This window comes from Solanum dulcamara, chromosome 12 (assembly GCF_947179165.1).
Source record: "Solanum dulcamara chromosome 12, daSolDulc1.2, whole genome shotgun sequence".
NCBI classification, from domain to species: domain Eukaryota; kingdom Viridiplantae; phylum Streptophyta; class Magnoliopsida; order Solanales; family Solanaceae; genus Solanum; species Solanum dulcamara.
The window spans coordinates 19,339,563-19,358,005 of NC_077248.1; the positions used below are offsets into that span (position 1 = coordinate 19,339,563).

Below are 18,443 nucleotides of genomic sequence, written 5' to 3' on the forward strand. Positions count from 1 at the left end.
ATTATTATTATTAGTAGTAGTAGTATATATATTTTTATTATTACCGTTTTTATTATTATTATTATTATTAGTATTTTATTTACTGTTAGCATTATTATTATTATTATTATTAGTTTATTAATATTTTCGTAATTATTATTATCATTATTATTAGTACATTTTGTTTACTGCTATTACTATTAATGTTACCATTATTATTATTATGTTATTATATGTATTATTATTTTCGTTATTTATATTATTAGTATTACTATTATTATTATTATTATTATTATTTTCGTTATTCATATTAATATTATTATTTTTATTATTAATATTATTAAAAGAAGCAGTAGAATGTTTATTTTTCTGTTAGTATTACTATTATTATTATTATTAATATTATTATTGTTATTGTTATTATTATTTTCGTTATTATTATTATTATTATTATTAGTAGTATATATATTTTTATTATTACCGTTTTTATTATTATTATTATTAGTATTTTATTTACTGTTAGCATTATTATTATTATTATTATTAGTTTATTAATATTTTCGTAATTATTATTATCATTATTATTAGTACATTTTGTTTACTGCTATTATTATTAATGTTACCATTATTATTATTATGTTATTATATGTATTATTATTTTCGTTATTAATATTATTAGTAGTACTATTATTATTATTATTATCATTTTCGTTATTATTATTATTATTATTATTATTATTATTTGCATTATTATTATTATCATTTTCGTCATTATTATTAATAGCTATTTTTTACTATTATTATTACTTCGTTAATATTACTATCATCATTTCATTACTATTATTATTATTATTATTATTTTCGTCATCATTATTATTAATAGTAGCAATGTTTTTTTTTTATTCACTATTATTACTATCATTGTTAGTATTTTTGTTATTATTATTGTTATTACTATTATCATTACTAGTATAGTGATCATTATTAATATCATCATCATTATCATTATTATTATTATCATTATTTATTGTTATTATCATTATTATTATTATCATTATTATATTTATCGATATTTTATTTATTATTATTATTATTATTATTATTATACTATTATTGTTATTATTTTATTATTATTATATGTTATTGTTATTTGTTATTAACGTTATTATTTATTATGCTTATTGTTATTATTCTTATTCTTATTATTATTATTGCTATTGTTATTATTATCTATTTATTATTATTCGTATTATTGCTATTATATTTACCGTTATCATATTATTATTATTATTATTATTATTATTGCTATTATTATTATTGTTGTTGTTATCACTATTTATCATCATTATTATTATTATTATTATTATTATTATTATTTACTTATTGTTATTATTATTATTCTTTTTGTTATTATTATTATCATTATTATACTAGTATAGTTTATTTACCATTATTATTATTACTATTATTATTGTTGTTGTTGTTGTTATGAGTTGTAGTTGTATTTTATTTTACTGTTAGTATTATTATTATTATTATTATTATTATTATTATCATTAGTATTAGTAGTATTTCTATCTACTATTATTATTATTATTATTATTATTTTCTTCATCATTATTATTATTAGTAGTAGTACTAATAGTAGTAGTAGTATTTTCATTTACTGTTATTATTATTATTATCGTTACTATTATTATTCGTAGTATTTTATTTTACTATTATTATTATTAATATTATTATCGTTATCTTTATTAGTATTATTAATATTAAATTCGTTATCATTATCATCATTAGTATTTTTATTATTATTATTATTATTATTATTATCGTTATTAGTATTATTTAGTGTTGCTATCATTATTATTATTATTATTTACTGCCGTTATTAATATTATTATTTCTATTATTATTATTATTATTATTATTATTATTATTATTGTCGTTGTGTTCTCACTAATACAATAGCTAACATTATATGGATATTTAGATTTGTGAAAACTTTAATTAAAATGGTTCATCATAATAAAAAAAAAATCAATATTTTTCTTTAAGGCTTAGTTATTAAAATATATATATATATCGCATTTAAACACTCACTTAGTTACTAAGCTTTGTTTTCAAAACTTTTTGAGCAACCTTTTTTATAATTTTAATCATTTAACCTAAGTTTGGCCGGTAATCGTTTTTTAACGAATCTTGAAGGATGCCTAACCCCTTCCCTTTAGGATAACTAGAACCCTTATCTAGAATCTCATAAGCTAAGTAGACCACTAATCGGAGATCATTTTTTTTGCATTGAATAAGTTAATTATTTAGGTATCCTAATTTACCTTAAAAATAATTAGGTGGCGACTCCTTAAAATTAAATAATTTAGGAATCATCAATATGTTGTACACCGTTTGACCTCGAGTTAAAATGGGGTATAACAGCTACCTCAAAATAAACATAATACTCATAATAATAAAAGAATAAAGAGTTCCTCCGAATACAAGGACTCACCAAATAGCTGAAAAGTAATAATCTTAAATGATACGCCTGTTGAGGATCTCTAACACCTGAATTTGCATCATAAAATGATGCAGGTCGAATACATGGAATATATGAGTATGTAAAATGGAAGGAAAGTAAGGATAGATATCAAGAAACTCCTCTCATGAAGACTCAACTAATAACTCAACACCAATATGTAATGCAAGTTTAAAAATAATAATAATAAGCAATGCTTACTCAGTTGAGAGTTTATCTAACCGAAGACCATCACTTATGAGCTAGTGATGATACAACGAAGCTATGTCGTTACCACATCCATCTATTACTTTGCCAGGGTAAAGTACATCACCATCTTGAATCCAATCATCAAAGTCCTCTTTTTGGGACTTAAGAGGTATAGCCTCCATCCTACGCTGGCTATGTAGTTCTGAGGTTTGAGTCAATTAAACTCTTACCCAACTCGGTGCTCAATACTACTTCCAAAATATGTGCTAATATTAACTTCATCATCTAGTCTTAATGGAATTTTATTTAAAACATCAAACTCATCTGATTACCTCTTCATCAATCATTACACTTCAAAATATTATTTACATCTCATCAAAATATCATCTAATCAAATTCATTTAAACTCAATTTTTTTACTCTTTCTAAACTCAATAAAATACATGTATAATATTAATTCAAATTATTTTTTTGTCAATAAATATTAAAATCCAACATCTTTACTCAAAACACGCATAAAGATATTCATGAACATCAAATCAATTAGGGTTCATGGAAAAGTAGCCACGAACAATAATTCTAATAATATGAGATATAATAATAATAATAATCTCAATGCATAAATATAACTAACTCAATAGAAGAAGAATTAATTCATTTAAAATTCAAGATTAGGGTAAAACTCAACTATAACTCAATTACGATGAATTTAAATATTTGGCGCATGGATGAACTCAATCCAATGATATGAATAACATTACATACGCTAATATAAGATAGGCAATTAAACTTCAAATACTTAATAATCTATGCATTTTTGAATCATGATATGAAAACCCATAAAGTTTCATAGTTGAATTAAATAGAATATTTTGATAATTCATTTGAGCTTCATAGATGAAAGAATTCATGAATTAATACCCACATACCTTAGAGTAAAGCTTGAAGAGAATAAATATAATTTATCATATTATTAAAATACGTTAGGTATGAGAGTGGAAGGAATACTCTCATTGAAGCCTTACATACCTGGAATCCGAAGCTTTACACAGAATTGAAGAACTCAATGAATACTCTTGAACTCCTAGCCTTTTTCTCCTCGTCGGAGCATTTTATGTACTACCCAGAGTATAAAAATCACAAGAATAGTATTTCTACACTACTTAAAACTAAAATTATATTTGAGAATGAGTAAAGAAGTGTATAGAGAGAAGAGTTACTTGAGAAAGCTTGAAAAATGAAGAAATAAGGTGGGTATTTATAAGTGTTGAGAAGAGATCTAACAATAAATAAAAATAATTACAAAAGATGATCTTGAAAATTTAATGGAGGATTGTGATGTCATGGGTGATATTAAATGGAGGACTATTGATGTTATGGATGATGTCAAATGGATCTAGATATTTCCATGGTTGGTGAGATGAACCTTCTTTTATCGGAATACCCTTTTTTGTAGTTGTGTTTGAATAAGATAACTTCCTAATTAGGATTTGGTGTCTCATATGAATTGTAGATCTAGAAGTCTAATTTCATATCGTTCAAGAATCAACCGATTTGAAGCATCCTACCGTGAGATATAATTTTTCTTCTACAAATACTCTATTTCATCACAACATCATGTCTTACAAAAATTAATTTATTTGACCTACTTATCCTGCATATTTTAAGATATGATCTCATAAAAGTTGTAGGTAATGACGTTGGGGTTATTAGAAATTTGAATCACCTAATTGGAACTAAACTATGAAAAGTTATATCCAAAATAAAAAAGCAGTATCATTTTCATCGATAATTGAAACAACACATACAATGTTTTAGGGGGTGTTACATCATTACTTTGGATAAGAAGCCTTTTAATCATCGTTCAATCATTTTATATTACTCCCTTAACATAAAACATTTGCTTCATAAACTTTAATTTGGAGTCAAGCTTTCATTTCAACTTTACTTTAATATAAGAAAACTAGGTGGGTTCATTTCATAAAACCTTCAAATGCAATTAAAGAATTCTTGCATGCATGAGAGTGTTGTAAATGCATCAAAATATACATCTTAAAACAACCCACCATATATTCTTTAAAACCACTTTCAAGCCTTCATATAGGTACCTTAACAAAATCATTCATTTCATGCAATTGAGGGTTAATATACATCAATATATATAAATAAACTTGAAATATAACACAATCTATGCATTTAGAGTCATTATATAAAATCCCATGAGAATTTATCACTTAGAATTTAAAATATCAAGTTGGAAAATAGTTGGGTTCCATGGGTGAAAGACTCTATGAAAAACCCACATACCTTGAAAAAACAAAAATCCCTATGAAAGCTTTAAGGAGGAGAGGAGACTTGAAGAGGCCTTGAAATGAAATCCTAATCTTGCCTTGGGACTCTTGGGAGAATTTGAGAAGAGAGCATTTGAGAGTCGTAAGTCTAAGTGTGAAGAATGAGGTCTTAAAAGGGTTTAGGGTCTTTAGATGGAAGAACGCAACCCTCAAAATGACCTCATTTTGATTAAATCGCAGAAAAATACCAAAATGTCCCTTTTAAAAATCTTATCGGATCAGGCTTCATCGAGACCCTTCACGGTCGGTGGTGCTCACTATTGCCCGTGGTGGAGTTCCATCGCAAGGGACTTTGAAAATATTTTCAAAAGTGCCTACAGGGTTGCCCTTGGTGGGGTTCCATCGTAAGGGACTTTGAAAATATTTTCAAAAGGGCCTACAGGGTAGTCTCTGAATTTTTATCACGGAACACCTTCACGGTCTGTGAAGGACACAACGGGCCGTGAAAGGTTGTCACTGTGCAGGTTCTGCAGGTGGACTTGCAGAGTGTCCACCAAAAGGATACACCACGGTCCGTGGAGGGTTCCATGATCTGTGGTGGTCGTCTGTGGACCTCTCCTTGGGAAATTTCCTGAAGATCTTAGGGAGGGGTCACCACAGAGGGCTTCACGGTCCGTAGCCATGGTCCGTGGTTCTCCGTCGGTTTTCTTCCCTTGCAATTCTGAGTCGAATCTCTACCACGGTTGCTTATCAAGGTTTGTGATGCTTACCACAGCCCGTGATGGATTCTTTGGTCAGCTTTAGGTGCCAGTTTCTGCAACTTTCTGAGAATTCATCCTTTGTTCCTTGGTTTAGGACTTTTCAAATTTCCGAGGTCTTATAAGATTGACTAAATAGAAGCCGATGGCTCTTATTACAAGCATACAAGACACATGACTTTGACTCAAGAGATGATGATGACAGTGATAGAGAGTCGGTATAGATGATGGGATGAAGACTCCTATTTGAAGGATGTCTAAGTCGACAATTCCAATCAACGATGGATGCTTAATGGTGTTGTGAACTATAGATGAGGAATGACTTTGGAAGAACATAAACATCATCTTTATTTTCTCCCTATAGAACAACCTCCCCCGTGTTAAGATCCTTCACAGAAAAAATTATGGAATTAATTATAGGCACTTTATTAGTTTTGCTGAATTTGTCAATAGAAATCAGATTAGATTTAATTTTGGGACACAAAGGACATTACGAAGGTGTAATGTGTATGAGGAGGAATTTATGTTGGATGAACCAACATGTGTGACATACAAACCTGATCCATCACCTATTTGCACTTCATCGGGGCCATCATATTACAAAGATAGAGAAAATTTTTGAATGTCATTGGTGATATGGTGTGAAGCATCTGAAACCATTAACCATCCTTGAGTTATTGGAGCTTGTGAGATCTCTTATTTCCTCCCCCTTGTGCCAAATTTGTGTGAGACATGTTCGGTTGATTGTGATTGGTGTAGGAACCTCTATTTTGGTGTTATGGTTTATGTGACTTGGTTGTTGCATTCACTGTGGCAATGCAGACGTCAGAACACATAGGTTTGGACTTGGACAAATAGGATCCAAAGTTTGTAAGTTTGTCATGAAGAACTTCAAATGAGATGGAGGAATCATGGGCCTTAATAGAAGTGTTCATTTCCTTGTAATCTAGGCCAACTCCATTTAGGATGTAGAGAATATTGGGGATTTTGAAGAGACATTAAAAAGGAGAAATGGTTCTTTCATCAGTCTTTTTAGTTCACTTGAAAAGCTATAACAATGGCCTATTAAATAGTCTTACAATTAACTTACTTTAGCTAAAAATTGGCAACTTACAAGGAAGTGAATAAACATGATGCTCACCAAACTCTACCCTATCAACTAAAAAATAGGAAACAACTTCATTCTAATTAACCGAATAAATAACTACTTTTATTGCCTAAAAACTAGGAACTAAGTTGATCAATTTTGAAGCACTAATCAACAATCTCTTGCTTTAAAGCTTTTCACTTCCATCTGTAATCTGAAGTACCCATGATTCCCAACTGGAAGTGCTTTAGTTAGAATATCAACAGCTTGTTCGTTTGTCCCACAATGCTTCCACTTGCTACCAGATCACGTATGAAGTGATACCGAATGTCAATATGTTTTGTCCTCCTATGAAATGCTGGATTTTTTGTCATATTAATAGTTGTTTTGTTGTCACAGAAGATTTCTATTGCAGTAGCTTCTTCCTGAAATACATCAGCACGCAATCTCTTCAGCCAGACTCCTTAACAAGACAATATAGAGTCATCAATATATTCTACTTCAGTGATGACAAGGGCATAATTTCTTGCTTCTTCAAACTCCAAGATATAACCCCTGAACCAAGAGAGAATACATATAGAAAAGTACCTTTTGTGTGATTCAGACACCCTGCATAATCACTGTCAGTGAAACCAAATAATCTAAAATATGATATTTTAGAATAGCAAATTTCAAGATCAGTAGTTTCGACAACATATCATAAGATCTACTTTACTACCCAAAGTGATGCTTTGTTAAATTATGTATGAATCTGGAAATCACACTAATAGAAAATGCTATGTCTGGTCGTGTGTGCAATAAATAATTCAGACTACCAACTATGCTTCTAAAGCATAGAGCATTCGCCAAATCCATACCATTATTAGATATGAGCTTCTCATTTACATTCATAGGTGTAGAAGCTATCTTACAAGCCAACATGTTAAATCTCCTAAGAAGATCATTTGCATATTTTCTTTGTGAGACAAAAATGTCATCTAAACTTTGTTTAATCTCAAGATCAAAAAATATTGCAACACCTTTAAGTCTATCATTTCAAAATTTTTAATTATGAAAGACTTAAATTCAACAACAAGAGATTCATAAGAGTCCATATAAATTATATCATCTACATAAAGATAAATCACCAAGAAATCAATTTTACCACACTTCTTTACATTGAGCGTTAGCTTATTTTTACTTCTTTCAAATCCATTCTCCTGGAGATAAGAGTTGATCTTGCTATACCATGCTCGTGGGGCTTTCTTTAGCCCATATAAGGCCTTTTTAACCTATACACTTTAATGTCTTGTCTGCTCATAACAAAACCTTTAGATTGAGCAACATAAACTTCTTCCTCCAAATCTCCATTTAAGAAGATAGAGTTGACATCAAATTGATAAACTGGCCAAGAAAGTTGAGCAGCAAGAGCTAAGAGATTCCTCATCATTTCAAAGTTTGCTACGAAAGAGAATATTTCATCAAAATGAACTCCTTTCTGATGCACATATTCTTTTGTAACAAGTCGAGCTTTGTGCTTCTGAATAGATCCACCAGCATTGTACTTTGTGCGATACACCCACTTTAGGCCAATAACATTTTTACCCTCTGGTAAGTTAACTAATTCCTATGGTTCATTCTTTTCAACAACATTCATCTCCTCCACTATTGCATGCTGCCACTCTTCTTTCTCAACTGCTTCTCTATAATATATAGGATCTGAAACAAGAAGAGAAAATTGACAAGTAAACATGTTATTAGAGTAACTGGATTTGTTATTTTTCCCTTGTTGATCTTTTTAGTGGACTTGGCTTTGTTGAAGATTCTTCAACCATTTTAGATCTTACTGGTGCCAATTATTCAGCTACAGGTGACTCAGATGCATCATCAAAAATTAGATAATTTAGTGGTGCAGCTGAAATATTTTTTTCATTTCAAGCCCAACTTCCTGTCTCAATGAACCTAACATCCCTGCTTATAATAACTTTTCCACTCACCGGGTTATACAGCTTATATACTTTGGATTGAGGAGTACAAGTCACAAAATATATTTTTCTGATTTCACATCAAGTTTGCGATGAGATGGAGAAGTATCCAAAGCATATGTTAAACAATCGAAAAATTTTAGATGGCTTACTCGTGGTTTTCTGCCTCTCCAGACTTCATATGGGGTTCGATTCATGACTTCCATTATCGGTGAGCTATTGAGAAGATACAATGTCGTTGCTACTGCTTCAGCCCAAAACTTCTTCGGAAGTTTTGCTTCTTTCATCATGCTTCGAGCCATTTCAACTACTATTCAATTCTTTCATTCGGTCACTCAATTTTTCTTCAGTGTGCGTGGTGTTGTCAACTCCCTTTGAATACCATTTTCTTCACTAAAATTATTAAATTCCTTAAAAATAAATTCACCACCTCTATCTAAATGGAGAGCTTTTAAAGAGCATCCACTTTGCTTCTCTACAAATGCATTGAATTTTCTAGGACCGCACAAATCAGTATGCACCAGTTCAAGACAATTAGAAGCTTTCCAAGACTTGTCTACAGGAAAATAATTTCTATTTTGCTTCACATACACACATCCTTCACAAAATTCAAGAGCATTAATTTTGGGCAAAGCAAGAACTATATTTCGACGACCTAATAATTGCAACTCCTTTGCATTTAAATGACCATACTGCAAATGTCATAAATTAGCTTTTGTACTATCTTTGATAATTAATGCAAAGCTTTTAACGTCAGAAACATCAAGAAAGACATTATATTTTGAGTCATCTGAATATTAACAATTTTGTGTCCTAATTATTTTTCTTGAATACTACAAGAATTATCATCTAACAAAATAGAGTATCCACAAGTCATCAATTACCCAACAATCAATAAGTTATGGCCAGACAAGGAACATATTGCACATCATGGAGAAGTTTTACATTACACGGAGAAGTTTTTAGAGAGATTGTATCTTTCACTTCGACTTCCATTGCCTTGTCATTTCCAAGCCGAAATTCTGACTTCTCTGTTCATTAAGTTTTTTTAACAAAAACTTTCTGCCAGACATGTGGTTGGAGCAACCACTATTCATGATCCATACATCATCCAAACCAGCATTTATTGAGGAGTGATCCATGAACAAATTACTCTCCTCTTGTAGTTTCTCAGTGAAATTGACTGTTGTTGTTTATCCTTCTATTTAGTTTAACAATCAGCTTCTTTGTGCCCCATTTTTCTACAATAGCAATACTAAATATTGCTTTTGAACTACTGGTTCTCACCACTAAATTGAATTCTTACTCTGCCATGGCCTCGACCACGAAAACTACCTCTGCCTCCGTATTCTCTAAAATTTGAAACTTTTGATTTTCATTTGAAAGAAGGCTACTCCTTCGCTTGAAAAGCTTTCTCCTCTAAAGAACCTACTAATCAAAACTTCATGGGTTAACAATGAACTCATTAATTCATCAGTATAAGTTTCTTAGTTTCTTCTATTGCAGCAACAACATGGTCAAAGCCTTTTGTTAAACTTCTCAATACCTTCTTGTCGTCCAAATACTCTTGCTTCAGAGTTTACCATGCTTGTCTGGAGGTTGTTGATGTTGCAATTCAAGGAAATTTTTTATCATCTAGTGCTAATTGAATGAGAAACAATGCCTCTGCATCTTTCTTGGGGTCTTCCGTAGTTGATTATCAGGTTAAATCGGTGCCGGATTTGACTCAATCTCATAGCTCCTGGGACTTGAACATTGTCTTTATTTTGAGACTCCAAAGATGATATTTTCCCCTTTAAATATTGGAATTAAGGGATGAGAAGAAGAATTGGAACCATTTCTTTCCATGGACAACTCACAATCTATCGCCCAGTCAGTTTGATCTTACTTACGTCAAAAGAGAAGTGGTTGTTCTCTCTTGATCACTCTAATACCAGAATATTGTTGGGTATTTGGAAGAGACATTAAAATAGAGAGAGAGTTTTTTCAACAGTCTTTTTAATTCACTTGAAAAGCTACAACAATGGCCTATTAAATAGGCTTACAACTAACTTACTTTAGCTAAAAATAATCAACTTACAAGGAAGTGGATAAGCATGATGCCCAATAAACTCTACCCTATCAACTAAAAAAAGGAAGCAACTTTATTCTAATTAACTGAATAAACAACTATTTTTACTGCCTAAAAACTAGGAACTAAGTCAATCAGTTTTGAAGCACTAATCAACAAAGAATGAGATCATCGTATATAATAAGAGAACCAACATGAGCAAAGTTGTCTGTCATAGTGCGGATATGTTGAAGATACTCAAATATAGTTTGTTCACCTCGTGAAATCACAGATAGGCGTTCTTTAAGCGACATGATTCGCGATCTGAATTTGTTTGCATATGTTTTTTGGATTATTATTCATGCTTGGTGAGAAGTCTGAAAAGAGGCTATGATGATATAATGGCCTCTGAAACCGAGGCCAAGATGGCATGACTGATCAATTTGTCTTGTCTTGTCTGAAAATTGGTTTCATCATCAGGAGCTTGCACGGAGCCATTGATATACCCCATGAGATTGTATTTGATGAGAGGAGAGTGTAACCGGGCTTTCCACGTAACAAAGTTAGTGGAAGTCAGTTTCAATGATAATTTTGTTGCAGCATTGATGCATACAAGCACCTTACCTGAGTTTGATGTTTTATTGGGAGTGTTGGTGACTGTAGCATGAGATGAGTTGTTTGGTGTCTTTGGATCAATAGCCATGGTGGAAGGAAGAAAAAAGAAAAAAGAGGTTGCATCAAGATTGTGAATACTCAGTATCATTAACAGTTAATAATAAAGAACTTTAACATAATGTAGTTAAAATTCATGTGATATACAGTCAATATTACAGTTCTTTTTGACGAATTCACTAAATTCACACTGATTAAGAATTAGAGTTTAAATATTTTTATTGACTCCAATGAGTTGCAACCTAGTTAACCCATCGCGCCTGGTTCTTTTTTTGCAAATGAAATTTTACGCTAGATTGAAATGAGTCATTAAAAAATGTAGAATTATATGCATTGACGATTATTATTTTTAATTTGCATTAACTAATAACCTAGAATAATTTTACTACTTTGGAAGCTATGTACATAAAAAAAATTATGAATTACTATTTTTCCTTAATAATAAAACATCTTTAATATGATTGTAGTTGAAATTCGTTTGATATATTGTCAATAGTGCAGTTGTATTTTCACCGAATTCACTATAACCATACTAATAAAGATTTGGAGTCCAATTTTTTTATTTGACTCCAATGAGTTGCACCATAGCGAATCCATCACGCTTTATGTTTGTTTTAGGCTGAAATGAATCAATAAAAAGTGTAGAATGATATGCATTACAATTCAAATTTTTTTAGTATGGATGAGTTAATAACCTAGAACAAAATTTACTATTTTCGAAGCTATGAAATAAGTTACGAATCACTATTTTTCCTTAATAATAAAGATCTTTTACATGACTGTAGTTAAAATTCATATAATATACAACCATTACAATTTGTTTCAATGAATTCACTAAATTCACACTGATTAAGAATTAGAGTCCAGGAAAATTTATTTGACTCCTATGAGCTTCAACCTAGCGAACCCATCGTGCCTGTTTTTCCTTTTGGGAATGAATTATATGTTTGCTTTAGATTGAAATGAGTCATTAAAAAAGTATAGAATTATATGTAACTTTTTAATATGTATTAATCAGGCTTAATACCTAGATAGCCCCTTAAACTTTTCAAGTTTGTAAGATAGACAAACTTAGTTAGTGACCAGATAGACCCTTGAACTTGGAAGAAATGTACCCATCTTTTCCCGGGTAATGGAAAGTGTTGAGAAGTGTTAGGTACTCTATTCTGCTAAATGAAGAACCATTTGTTGCTTCCAAAGGCTTGAGGCAAGGTGACCCTCTGTCTCCTTTTCTGTTTGCTATTGGGATGGAATACCTCAGTACACTTCTCTTCAGCCTCAATGAAAGTATTTCATTACCATCCTTGATGCTTCAGACCAGGCATATCCCATTTTTGTTTTGCTGATGATTTTCTCCTTTTTTGCGATGGTCTAGTTATTGAATTTGTTTCACATTCCTCAACAAGCCTGTTGGATACTCAAGAAAATCCTGGAAGCAAGAGAGGTGATGCCATCTGGTAATATGGATCAAAAGAATCTATCCTTCCTTGCTAGACAATGTTGATTGAGTACCATGGAACATATGAAGTTGACCATCACAAGTGATTCACACTGAAGCTACTCATGCTATATGGTTAGAGAGGAACCAAAGACTATTTGAGAAGAAAGGCAGAGATGTTGAGAGTTAAAATATTTAACTCACCACTTGTCCTATAGACATGCCTGGAGTTCTACATAAAAACAACGTTTTATGTTTATGCATGATGTGATAAAACTTTTGTTTTGCAAACATGTTTCTAATAAAAAGAAAAATAGACCTGTTTTGACTGATGGTTAGTAAACGTAGGCATCCCATTTGAGGCTGGCCTAATTTGTAGCTTTATTCTCGACACAAAATGTAACAGCCGTACAAATTGAGATGGTTATAAATGAAAATGACTTTCACCCTTAGAGGAAAATATTCACTTAAGGTATTTGGTAGCTAAACACCAGAAAATACTTTCAAAGAAAATATGGTTCATCACTGAAACTTATTTTCTAGAACTTAGAATAATTTTTTTTATACGCTTTAGGGGATGGAGGATAGTAAGCTCCTTGAAAATAAGTAAACGGATTACCATGTTGGTTATCGACAGTGGTTACGAGAAAAAAACTATTTTTTACCATGTTGGTTATCAACAGTGGTGGTGACATAACGTATACTTTCTTAAATGGAATTTCTACCACATAACATTAGTACGTACCCCCCTTGTCACTATCCAGGATAAAGGAATTCTAAATTCACAGAAAAGAAAGAATAAAGTTTTGGAGTGAAGATCTCAACTTCTGAAGCTATAGGAAGAACAGAAAACAGGAACATCTTTCAATGACCCATCTTAAACAATTGCCTTCAAAAGGAACAGAGGTGTCTTGTCAGACGACATAGAACAAGTCTATTTAGAAACTTTATTAAACTCTTTAAACAGTTTCCTGAATGTGAAAATGTTTAACTCACCACTTGTCATATACTCCATGTCATGTAAGACATGCCTGGAGTTCTACATAAAAACAACCTTCTTCTTCACCATGTCTTGGTCATTTTTTACTCCTTTATTTGTAGTTCCACCCTTGGATTTCCCTGATTTCTGAATGCATCTCTGCTTTCTCTTAAAGATCTCTGTAACTAATGTTGTCAGCGGAATATTAATGTCCAAAGGCTGAAGAACTTGTTCCAACTCATTCCACTCAAGATGTTCGACATCACCATTTTCATACTTCACCTTGAACCGACCAACTTCCCCATCAAATTCAGTAACTTCTCCATAATAATACCAGTCCCCAAATAACTTGCGAACTTCTCTTCCTTCAAACCATTGACCAAAACCAGATTACTTATGTGATTCTGCATCAGTAACTATTGGGAAAGGAGAAAAGGTGTCAACACTTGAAGAAATGGGAGGCAACCCGTTAATAACAACAGCCGACTTTCCAGGTATCTCAAACACTCCAGGTGCTAAAGACACCTCCACCTCACTTTCTTTGCACGAGATTCATTTCAAGCCGTCCTTTCTAATCAACCCTGTCAATAGATGATTCTGCTCCTGTTATAAATGGAGCTTCTCACTTTCAAATAACAAAAAATAAATGAAACATCAATTTATATGCAAACAATAATCTAAACACTTGGAAATTGCTGCAGTTCAGATGCTTTTCAAAGCAAAACTAGAAGAAAAGAGAAAGGTAATTAACCAATCACCTGTTAACAACAGACATACATTTCACAACACTATCATGACTCTGCTAGATTCTGAGCAACTTTGGCAAGTAAACAGCTAGTTCACAATAAGCTAAGTCTTAACGGCATGAGTAAATAGTATATATAGTAATAACACCCTCCAACGACCTTGCAGATTAATTTTTGAGAAAAGAATTTCTAGTTTGCTTTTTTTATAAAAAATACGTATAACATCATCCAAACACTTGACATGTACTACCTTTTGTACATTAGATTAGAACTTTTGTTAATTTTCATGGTATCACAGCCACTAGGGCTCAAGATCTTGGTGCAAAAAATTCGAAACTTTTCCTGGCATCTTAGGAAAAGATTTTGGTACTTGGGTCTGGTACAATAAATCTGGCCTTGCTGTCCCAGCATCGTATCATCAATTCCAATATTCCACATAACTTTTCCTGGCATCTTGGGAAAAGATTTTGGCTACTTGGGTCTGGTACAATACATCTGGCCTTGCTGTCCCAGCATCGTATCATCAATTCCAATATTCCACATTGGATTCTGGTGTCAACTCACTGTTTGGATAATTTTCTCTTCACTTTCAGGCTCGTTTTTGCCTTCGCATATGTGACTTAAAACATTGAAATTACTTTGTGCATGCTTCTGTGGCTGCTTGGTTCAGTTTGGGTGTCAATCTATTGCTCTTGTCAACCAGTTTGATGTCAGATGGTCCTGTAGCTGGAGATTCAGAGAGTTGGATTTGAGGTTGTGCACAACGAATGGGGTCTACAACCCCATAGGGTTGGGTCGTAGGATGAACTTCAGAAACTTGTATTTTTTACCCTAATTCCACGAGCCCTTTTGACGACCCATAGGTAGGGCTCGTAGGTCACATTTCAGGGATATTTTAGTCATTTCCGATTCTTTTAATACCTAAGCTATGTTGTTTTGGACTATTTCCCAAGACCTATAACTATCCAAACCCTTCAAAATTTCTCCATTCACTCAAAACCCCAAAACTCTCTCAAGGTCTTCTCCAATCAAGCTAGGGTTTCAAGTTCAAGTCTCCTTTTCAAGTTTCAAGACTAGAATTCATTGAAGTATGTGGGAATTTCATCCATGGATCATTTTCCATCCATGGAGTCCCAAAGTATTTTCAATTCCTTTTTATGATTTCTTCCTAAACCCTAGATTTTGATGATTTTGCATTGGGTTCAATCAATTATGGTTTATTTCGCTTCTATTGATCTTATTATGCATGAATTGATCGTTATTACATGCTTTTGATGAATTTCTCATGAACCCATACATTATGCCTAATTTATGACTATGAACTATGTTTGAGAATTATGCATGCATCATGATTTATGAGACTATGATTTTAAGAATGCTTTTAAGATAAAGTATCAATTATGATTATGAAACAAGGTTACTTCAAAGTGAAGTATTCTCATTCAGGAAAGATTTCCATAATTTTTTGTTATGAACAAACTTATCATGATCTAGATGCTTAGATAAGTATCTTTATGAATATATTACGAAATCATGATTTCTTAAAGGAGCTATTTTTATGATCTTCAAGTATGTTATGATGAATTTGGTCTTTCAAGATTATTACAACTTTCAAGGACTATGTTATAATTAGGACTATTCTTGTTGAGAGTATTGCCTAGCACCGAGTTGGACTAGTGACAATTACACAGGTCCCAGAACTACGTGCCCTATAGGACTTTACCTTAATTGGCTCTAGCTAGTAGATCCACATATAGCTCGTGTTTATGGTCCTTACCTGCCAAGTGGGACAACCTCTTTTCGGTGTGGGAAGACACTGGACTACATATTATAGCTCACATGGTTTATAATGCTACCCCTTGATTATAATTTCCTTACAAATGTTGCATCGGCCATGTTTCATGTTTTAAAGGATGTTTTAAAGGAATATATTATGTTTTAGCTTGGTCATTACATTATCATGTATTACGTCATGCATTGCACATTCTCCATACTCTGTTCATTCTATAGTACTGACCGCATACTTCTTTTGCCTATATTGTCTTGTAATACAGGTCACAACGCTCCCCATCCGGCTCGTGGTTAGTATTGGATCCTGTCTACGTTACACTGCTTAGTGAGTCCTCATGATTTGAGGGCATGACCACATATGATGTATTTTATGTCATGTCATTCAGTTTTAGATTATTTCGTGAGCTAGGGCCTGTCCTATGCCACACTTATGATACTAGAGACTTGTCAGATTTAGTATGTTTTTTTTCCGCATTTGCATATGTTATACTCATATTTCTCTGGTGAAGTAGCTAATCTCTTTTGCAAGCCCCGGGTTCTATCTTTCCTAATTAATTCTTCAATTTGCTTCAGGTTGCCTTCAGATTTTGATTTAAGATTTGTTTATAGAGTTAGTTTTCAGGTTTAGTTTGCATTCAATTTGCATCTGATTGTTCTCTTGGGAGTAGTACACTTTTGCATATCCATATCTTTTACTAACGTTGCAAATTTGTTTCTTGATTTATTGACATTCTTGTGTTAGCATACTTTTTCTATCTCTTACTAACGCTGCATATCTGTTTCTTGATTTATAGTGATTTGTATTGCATTATTATTGGGCTTATTCTTGTGTTAGAATACAAAGTGTTCGTATGTAGAGTTGGTTGCTTCCGTTCATCCTTCCCATTACTTTTGCCTTATCTTCAATTTTTATTATTGCATTAATGGTGTAGTAGATTCCTATTTCGTCTATATCTTGTTAAGTTTTATAATTTATTAGTGATTGTGGTGAATGATCGTGGATTAGGGTCATGTACTCATGGAGGCCGGGGGCGAGGGGTGGTAGGGGTAGGGGGGTAAGAGTTCTCATAAGCTGAGAGTAGGGTCGTCCAACATAGGATTGTTGATGGGGAAGTCTACAGAGCTAGTGAAGATTCTTAAGAAGAGAAAGATTAGTATAACTTGTGTACATGAGACCAGATGGGTAGGTACCAAGGCTCGGGATGTAGACGGGTTTAAGTTGTAGTACTCCGAAGGCTCGGAGGGTAAAAATGGAGTAGGTATGTTAGTAGACGGAAACCTTAGGGAGTGAGTAGTGGAGGTTAAGAGGATCAATGATAGGTTGATGTCTATTAAGCTAGTTGTGGGCGGGCTTATTGAACGTTATCGGTGCTTATGCACCTCATGTAGGGCTGGACGATGAGGAAAACAAGCTCTTTTGGGAGGTTTTGGATGAGGTTGTGATAGGGGTGGGCATAAAATACCGAAAACCGAATTACCGAACCGAACCGGCTATTTCGGTATTCGGTAATTCGGTATTTCGGTTCGGTATTCGGTACCGAAATTGATATTTCGGTATTTCGGTTCCGGTATTCGGGATTTCGGTTTTGGTATTCGGGATTTCCCGAATACCGAACTTTTTATTTATTTTTTTATTTTTTTTTTACAAAAAAACTGGAAAAAAAATTACCAAAAAATAAGAGTATAGTAAGAGGAAACTATCTCATTTTTTCATTTTCCTTACCATTTTCATTTCAACTTTCCCACGTTTACCGTATATTATATCATTATATGCACACTTACACATACATTATGGATAACTGCTAAAATTTAATTCATGTACATGTAAAAATTATAAATTCTAATTTCAAATTTATGCAATTGATTAAGAATTCTAATTTCACTTTGCATGATTCCCACATTAGTTATCTACATAAATTGTTTGGTAGTTACATTGAAAACGAAAGATTCCAACTCTTTCATATCTTTG

At 32.3% G+C, this 18,443-nt stretch overlaps 1 pseudogene; it reads right to left on the reverse strand.

The window, feature by feature from the left end:
• Window positions 1–13,801: 13,801 nt before the first annotated feature.
• LOC129875664 (dirigent protein 17-like) lies at window positions 13,802–14,483 on the reverse strand (annotated as a pseudogene).
• Between the last annotated feature and the right edge of the window lie 3,960 nt (window positions 14,484–18,443).